The following is an 8,832-nucleotide window of genomic DNA, read 5'->3' as shown; positions in this document are numbered from 1 at the left end:
AGAATCTTCTTTAGATGGAACAGTAGAATTTAAAAACAGAACCTAAGACAAATAGAAAAGAACTATTCATGTTAGGAGGAAAAAGACTCCCAAGAAGACATTGCTTGTGAATAGCTTCAGATTTTATTTTATGGTCATTAGTATATAAAGATCTGTAATTAGAGGAAGAGACAGGTAAGTCAATAGCAAGATGTCATGTTTAATTTAGAGCTTTGACATTACATAGCCTCACTCTGTGGGCTGCTTTCCAGGGAATGGTTTTAGTTCTGCAAATATAATGCTTCTGCATTTGGTATAATATGTGACAATTTTCCTAAAATAAAGAAATACTACTGCTACCACTGAATGGCTTCGAATAGAATGATTTCACTTGTCTTTTTAAGTAAGTAAATAAATAATACTCAAACATTTTTCAAATGATAAACGTTATTGTGTTTTGGAAATATGAAAAGATCTGGAGAATCTGACTAGTGGATTCATATAGAATATGTGTCTTGGCTAATTAATGAATATGCTCATGTAACATAAAGGACCATGAATTACTCTAAGGGGATGGACATTTCTAAAATGTTCTAAATTTTCCTAATGGCTTCAATATACTTTATTTTTTATTTCTTATTCTGATTTTATAGACCCCTAAAAACTATTATTCTGCATTTCTATAAGTTCACATGCCTCTTCTAATGATGATCTTTATAAACAATTAGACTGTTATAACAGATATGGTGTCAGTATCCAGTTAAATTGCATTTAACTATGATATTCCATTGTTCTGGAGGCAAAACTGCTTGACATACTGTCAAGTAAAATTGCTCAATGGTATCTGAGTAAGAAACTGATCAATAATATCATATTAGTGCTGATATAGTGATTTCTTCCTTAAGGATGGGTAACAGATGTGCATTACAAAAAATTGTTATTGCTCTTAATATATTTTAGTTCTGTAGCTTTTTAAAAAATGATTTTATTTATTTGAGAGGGAAAGAGAAACAAAGTTAGCACAAACAGGTGGAGGGCCAAAGGGAGAAGGAGAAGCAACTCCCCACTGAGTCAGGAGCCAGAGAAAGGACTTGATGGGGCTCAATCCTCAGGATCTGGAGATCACAACCTGAGCCGATGTCAGACACAACAGACTGAGCCACACAGATGCTCCAGTCCTGTACCTTTTTGGAAAGAGACAGATCTGCATGTCAGGAAGCCTTATTCCCTGTCTCCTCCTCCACACATACAAACACTTTTTTATAACTTAGTAGAAAGTTGGCTCAGCTGGTCCCAGTTAGTTCAGAGCATAGGCTGATTCTAGCTGCTAATTCTAGAGGCTCTTCTTTGTCAAAAGTCTCCCTCCTCTACTGGGGAGCTTCTATTGTTGCTTAGTCACATAGAAGTTTCTCACAACTGTCCCTACAAATATGACGAGGATTATGGGGAAGGATTCCTTTTAACTGAAAAGTTGACTTTAATGCAGACAGTCTGTCTACATCTGGAATAAGCTGTGCAATGATATAAGTCTGGTAAATTAGGTGCTTCATTACCTCTCTGCTAGGAAATTTTTTTCCCAGTAAATCTTATTTTATATCTGCACGTATGACTTTAATGGTGAGTCTTGGTCCCTTCAGGCTGCTTTAACTAAAATACCATAGAATAACTGGCTGAAACAACAACTATTTATTTCTCACAGTTCTGGAGGCTGGAAAGTCCAAAATAAAGGCATTATAAACAGAGCCATTGTCTGGTGAGAAACCTGCTTCCAGGTTCATAGCCATCTCCCTCCTGTGTCCTCACATGGAAAAATGAGAGAACACTTTGGGGTTCTTTTGTAAGGGGACTAATCCCATTCATGAGGGCTTCAGCTTCATCACCTTGTCACCCCATAAAGACCCCTAGTACCATCATATAGAGGTTAGGATTTCAACACAGAAATTTGGAGGAACAAAAAATTCATTCCATAACACATGGGATTCTGTAACTACTGTGTAAGATAGGTTTTGACCATAAAAGTAAACACTCCAGTTGTATCAATGCTACTGGATTGTAAAATAGTGTCTATCCAACCTCCACTTACTACACCTAAGTGGAAGACATCCCTTCTAGGGGCAGTGGCAGCAGGTTATAGGGGGTGCTACTGACTAAGTTCTGCAAGTATCTAAGAGATAGGGCAGCTATAAAGTGCCCAGCTTAGCATCTTCCAAAAAGGCCACTGAGAAAATTGTTCCAAACCTTACAGAGAGCAGCATAGGTGTGATGGCTGCTAGCCCCACAGCAAGTATGGCAGCAATAGGATATGCTAACTAGATTTCATCGAAACTTCAGAAGAGTTTGCTCCAGACCCTAAGGGTGATAAAACAGCAGCAGAACACTCTGCCAGTCACCAAAACCCTCAAACAAGAGGCAATTTGAAAGAGCATTAAGAAATGTAAAGCAAACAATGTCCCTAAAGAAAGACTTGCTACCAAAGGAAATCCCTGAATTGTAAGAATAGTAGCAGAGAAAAAGAAAGCCAGTTTAGAGCTCAGAAAAGGTCCTGCAAGAATACATGCACTTTATGGCTGATGGTTGAGGGAAATGATAAGATCAAAGGGACAGTGAAGATCACAGATATGAGCATTCAGTGCACAGCAAAGTAGATGGCCTGATGCAAAAATTTGGAATGGGCTTGGCTACTCCTTTGGAGCAAAAAGTAAATAAGTCAATATGTGGACTTCCAAGAATTAACAGGATAAATGAGGCAGAGATGAGAACCAGGTCAGGGAACAGATCTCAGTTCTTTTCATGGGGGAAGAGATGCTCAAAATATTCCTGTACTAGCTAGATATTGGGGATGACATGGCTCTTAGTTTACTTTGTGTGTATTGTCCTTGTTTTCCTTTTGTTAAGCTATAAAATTATATAAATATTCTAGGTGCAAGATGGCATAGACATGTTGTTTGGCTACAAGAATTATAGGGTCTGTTTTTGCTGCTATGAAAGTTGGAAAATTTATGAAACCAAGTGGTCTGTACTCATAAAGCTTGCTAATATTGACAATTATGATAATGTTTCATTCTAGAAGAAGAAAATGTAATGGTCTCTTTATGGAGTGAATTGTGTCCCATACAAATTCATATGTTGAAACTCTAATCCCCAGTACCTCAGAATGGAATCGTAACTTGCAGATGGAATCCTCATAAGTAATGGAGTTAAACTGAGATAATTAGGGAGAGCCAAATTCAATATGACGTTTGGACATAGGCACATGGTGGTGGGGGGAACACCATGTGAAGATGAATGTATAATGCTTCTGCAAGTCAGGAACCATCCAAGATGGCCAACACGTCACCAGAAGCTGGAGGAGAGGCATGGGACCTATTCTTCCTCACTGACTTCAAAAGAAACTAACTTTCCCAACTCCTGGATCATGTACTTCTAGCTTCTAGAACTATGAGGAAATAAATTTTTGTTGCTCAAACTGATCAGCATGTGGTATGTTGGTATGGCAGCTCTAGTAAACTGATACATGTCTTCATCCACAAAATTCGGTATAGGAGAAAATTCTATGCAATGCTGTCTCCAGCTTCAGAGCCCAGTCTGGCCAGTGAAAGTCCTGTTGAGTTCTACCAAGTCTCCAACAGAAAAGTGGCTTCTGTCATGTTTTTACAACTGCAAATCAGAAAAATGTCATGGCAGTGACTGGAGCTTTCTTTGTGGCCTGGGGCATTGTTAATGTTTTATCTCTTGTATTACTTATTTTGTGAAGAAAACCAAAACCAGTTTGTTTTCATCTAACAAGTCCATTTTTGTAACTTTACTTTCCTGAACTCATCAGTGGTACATCATCAAAACAATAGATAAACCTAAGTAAAATATGAAGAGTTGGTGAAAGTTCAGGCAGTCTATTACAGCAGAGATCTACACTTGGGAAGATACTGATGCTTTTTTTCTAATATAAACATAAAAAGAAATAAGTGTAGGCACTTCACTAGCTGCTCCCAGAAAAATTCAGTTTTACTCTCATAAGCAATTCAGTTCTAAATATTTTATGATTTCCTTTGTATTTTTCCCCTTAATCCATGAGTTAATTTGAGGTCTATTATTCAATTTAAATCCTTTTGGTATTTTCTAGATACCTCATTGTTACTGTTTGGTTATTTCATGCAGGGTAATTAGAGAACATACTCTGTATGACTTCCATCATTTGAAATTTGTTGAGGGCAGACTTTATAAATCCCAATTAGGTTCAGTGGATTAATAGTGTCCAGATATTTTTATAGTTTGTGTTGTACGTTGTATCTTTTCCATCTTCTCACTTTTTGCGCACTTATGTCCCTATATTTGAAACACGTCTTTTATAATTAGCATACAGTTTCGTTATCTTAAAATGTCTTTTTTTTTTCCACCTTCTTTTGAAAGGTATAGTCACTGGCTAGAGAATTCTACATTGATATTTTTGGGGTTTTTTCCCTTTCAACACTTTAAAGTTTCTGTCCATTGTTTTTAAGTCAGCTAGTACTCTGTTTTGGATATTCTGTAAGTGATATCTTTTTACCTTGGGTTCTTTTTTAGATTTCTTTTAATCTATAGTTTTTAGCAGTTGGAACAAAGTGTGATTTGGTATGATTTTCTTCCTAAAGATATGGTAGAATTATTCAACATTGGCACTATTGACATTTTGGATCAAACCATTGTTTCTCTGGGAAACTAGTATGGGCATTGTAATATGTATGTAGTATGTATACAGTATGTAGTATGGGCATCTCTAGCCTCTCTGTGCCAGGTACCAACAGCATTCTCTTCCACTGCCAGTTGTGACTGTTGTAAATGTCTCCAGACATTGCCACATGTTCCCTTCAGGGAAAATAACCTCTAATTGAGAACCACTACTGTATAGCATACCTCTCTTACTTATTTATTTCTATTTTTAAAATTTATTTTATTTTTAAAATTTGATTAAATTAATTTATTTTTTATTATGTTATGTTAGTCACCATACAGTACATCATTGGTTTTCAATGTAGTGTTCCAAGATTCATTGTTTATTTACAACATGCAGTGTTCCATCCAATATGTACCCTCCTTAATACCCATTACTGGGCCAACCCATCCCCCCACCTCCTCCCCACCAAAACCCTCAGCTTGTTTCTCAAAGTCCACAGTCTCTCATGGTTCATCTCCCTCTCCAGTCCCCCCCCCCACCTTCATTTTCCCCTTCTCCTAATGTCTTCTGTGCTATTCCTTATGTTCCACTAATAAGTGAAACCAAATAATAATTCCCTTTGTCTGCTTGACTTACTTCACTCAGCATACTCTCCTCCAGTCCCATCCATGTTGATACAAAAGTTGGATATTCATCATTTCTGATGGCTGAGTAATATTCCATTGTATGTATGAACCACATCTTCTTTATCCATTTGTCTGTCTAAGGCATCTCAACTCTTTACACAGTTTGGCTTTTGTGGACATTGCATACCTCCCTTAAATAAATCTTCATACAAGTTTTTTTGATTTTTCTTTTCTTTTTTTTTTTTTTTTTTTTTGGAGAGGAGAGGGTAGAGATGTTACTAATGACCTATCTGGATAGGAGTATTGGTCTATTCAGGACTGAATAATTAAAGGGTTGCCACCCTTTGGAAACACATACAATAATTTATTCATAAATTTGAACTTTGTATAACACTTATAAATGACTATGGGAAGTGACACATGTAGAGAAAACCTTCTGGATATACAAAGCCAATTAAGCCTATTAGTCATCTTCTATTCTACAGCCCACTAAATCCATGTTGTAAGCCATCATAATAATGGAACAACCACAAAGAATGATAATGGCCAGTTAGAAATTTTTCTGACTTATGTAACTGTCACTGGGCCAGCCTTTTCAATGATAACTTCTGTAAGACCAACTGATCCCATTCTGGTCAGTGATTTAAAATGACATACGAACATACACACTTAGCTGATTTTTTGTGCATCCACGAGTCAGGTAAAGAAAGACTGTGAGAGGCAACAGTTAACTGCTAAAGCGATACTTCTACTTTATAGTGCCTTTTTTAACCTCGGCAGATAGATAGATAATATTGCTCAGACGAGGGACATCCAATGAGCATGAACAATGACATGAACTTTGCTTCAGGTGATTCCACAGCCACTGCACTCTGTCTCCAGATGTTATTCATGGTGACAAAAAAAGATAATTATTGGGTTTCTATAGAAGTTATCACTCCAGCAAAAGGAAAAGAAATAGTCAAAAATACACAGCATTCAATCTTGAAAAGTGGTAGGAAACCAGGCAGAGGTGGTAAGTATCTCTGTCCTTTTCTAACAGGCAAGGACAAAAAGCCCTAGTCAACCCTTGATGATTTTCTCAGGCAATAACTCATAAAGTAACTTCCTCACAGTGTTAGATAGGTCACTTCCCACCTGATTCAGTTATATGAGATTATTTATTCTCACATCACAGAAAATGTCTCAATTATCTCTATGACCCATGGGGCGCCTGGGTGGCTCAGTGGATTAAGACACTGCCTTCAGCTCAGGTCATGATCCCAGGATCCTGGGATTGAGTCCTGCATTGGGCTCTCTGCTTTGTGGGAAGCCTGCTTCCTCCTCTCTCTCTGCCTGCCTCTCTGCCTACTTGTGATATCTGTCTGTCAAATAAATAAATAAAATAAATCTTAAAAAAAAAAAAGAAATATTTCCATAAGCATTGAGGGCTACACTAGGAAAGGGTGGATCTGGAGTCTCTTGGAGGCTAATTTCCTTCACTCTTTTGGTGGTAAAGAGTCAGTAAAAAGCTGACTCAGTAGTTTGACCTGGCACAATATAAGAGTGGGTTAATATCAGAAACTGCTATTGGACATTTCTTCTATCAGACCTTCTTTTCAATCAGAAAACTTCTATTTTTTACATGTTTATACAACTATGTCCTATCAGTTGACCCAGAAAATATGTAATTAATATAGGAGGACTCTCTATGGAAAAATTGGCCATGGTGGATACAGTCTATCTATACTAAGACTAAACTATGGGCTGAAGGGTTAACTTTTGAGATTATGAAGTTCTACTTAAAAACGTCAAGCATGTAAATATTTCCCCAATAAATATTTTTTATACCCACACTATATGTAACTAGTCATGCCCATCTGTTACCCTTTAGTATAATTTTATTCTAGACCATCCTATAATACTCATAATTATTATATGTTTATATATTAAAAAGAAATTTTTAATATGCTAACATTATTTTAAGTAGTTAGTATGTTGGAACTCTCTAAAATAACATTAATGCATTTAATCATACTTTGAAATCTGTTGTATAACTACATGTGTATTAATGAAAATGTTTTTATTGACATTTTGATTAAATCTCAAAATGCTTATGGACTTTATAATACTAGCATTATCAATAAATGCTTTTTGGTGTAGAAAAAAAGTCAAATTGATTTGATAATATATTCTTGATAATTAAGATTATGCACAGTAAAAAAAAAAAAAAAAAAAAAAAAACAATGAAATGTCACCCAATCTTGACTTGAAATTCAAATTCGGATTCTTTTTTTCACCCCAAATTGTTTGTAACTCTAGCACATTTTATGTTCAAACCATTTTAAAGTATTTTTTTTTTCTTAATAAGCAAACTATTGGCAATGGAATGTAATGAGTTTCAGTAAAATTTCCATATATAGCCTGGTCTGGGGCTGGCCTAGTAAGGGACCCCAGCCTCCGTTCCCATGGGGCTATATTTCTCCTGTCCTGGGGAATCTACACCTCCCTGGTCAGACATGGAAGAAATAAGAGCAAAGCTTGCAGAGATTGCAAAGAGAAGACAGAAGGAAGCTGCATCTTGGGACATTTTGGTTGTTTGATCTGTGGAAGTAGAGATAGAAAAAGAAAAAAAAAAATAGAAAACCAAATCACTGCCTCTGAGCCACCACCAGAAGGTTAGGTGTACAGTTACTTAAGCATAACATGAGTGGAATAGTTGCCAGTAATTAATATCTGCTGTCAAGTTATTGCTATCAGTAATTAATATCTGCTATCTCATCTTAATTTCTTCTCTTTGAATAAATAAATATTCAAACTTTATAATTTTAGTGCCATTAAATTCAGTCTCTGCTTTTTCAATATTGATATGTTGAAAACACTTTTGATTTTCTTTTTTTTTTTTTTTCAATTTTTTATAAACATTTAGTTTTATCCCCAGGGGTACAGGTCTGTGAATCACCAGGTTTACACACTTCACAGCACTCACCAAAGCACATACCCTCCCCAATGTCCATAACCCCACCCCCTTCTCCCAAACCCCCTCCCCCCAGCAACCCTCAGTTTGTTTTGTGAGATTAAGAGTCACTTATGGTTTGTCTCCCTCCCAATCCCATCTTGTTTCATTTATTCTTCTCCTACCCACTTAAGCCCCCATGTTGCATCACCACTTCCTCATATCAGGGAGATCATATGATAGTTGTCTTTCTCTGCTTGACTTATTTCACTAAGCATGATACGCTCTAGTTCCATCCATGTTGTCGCAAATGGCAAGATTTCATTTCTTTTGATGGCTGCATAGTATTCCATTGTGTATATATACCACATCTTCTTGATCCATTCATCTGTTGATGGACATCTAGATTCTTTCCATAGTTTGGCTATTGTGGACATTGCTGCTATAAACATTCGGGTGCACGTGCCCCTTTGGATCACTACGTTAGTATCTTTAGGGTAAAGACCCAGTAGTGCAATTGCTGGGTCATAGGGCAGTTCTACTTTCAACATTTTGAGGAACCTCCATGCTGTTTTCCAGAGTGGCTGCACCAGCTTGCATTCCCACCAACAGTGTAGGAGGGTTCCCCTTTCTCTGCATCC

General features: G+C 36.7%; 1 pseudogene; it reads left to right on the top strand.

Moving 5' to 3' along the window:
• Nucleotides 1–7,703: 7,703 nt before the first annotated feature.
• LOC123394350 lies at nt 7,704–7,918 on the top strand (annotated as a pseudogene).
• The last annotated feature ends 914 nt before the right edge of the window (nt 7,919–8,832 follow it).

This window comes from Mustela putorius, unplaced genomic scaffold, assembly GCF_011764305.1.
Source record: "Mustela putorius furo isolate JIRA1106 unplaced genomic scaffold, ASM1176430v1.1 tig00003834_pilon_pilon_pilon, whole genome shotgun sequence".
NCBI lineage: Eukaryota > Metazoa > Chordata > Mammalia > Carnivora > Mustelidae > Mustela > Mustela putorius.
The sequence above is the reverse complement of the archived record's forward strand: the minus strand, read 5'-3'. Positions and strand labels throughout refer to the sequence as shown.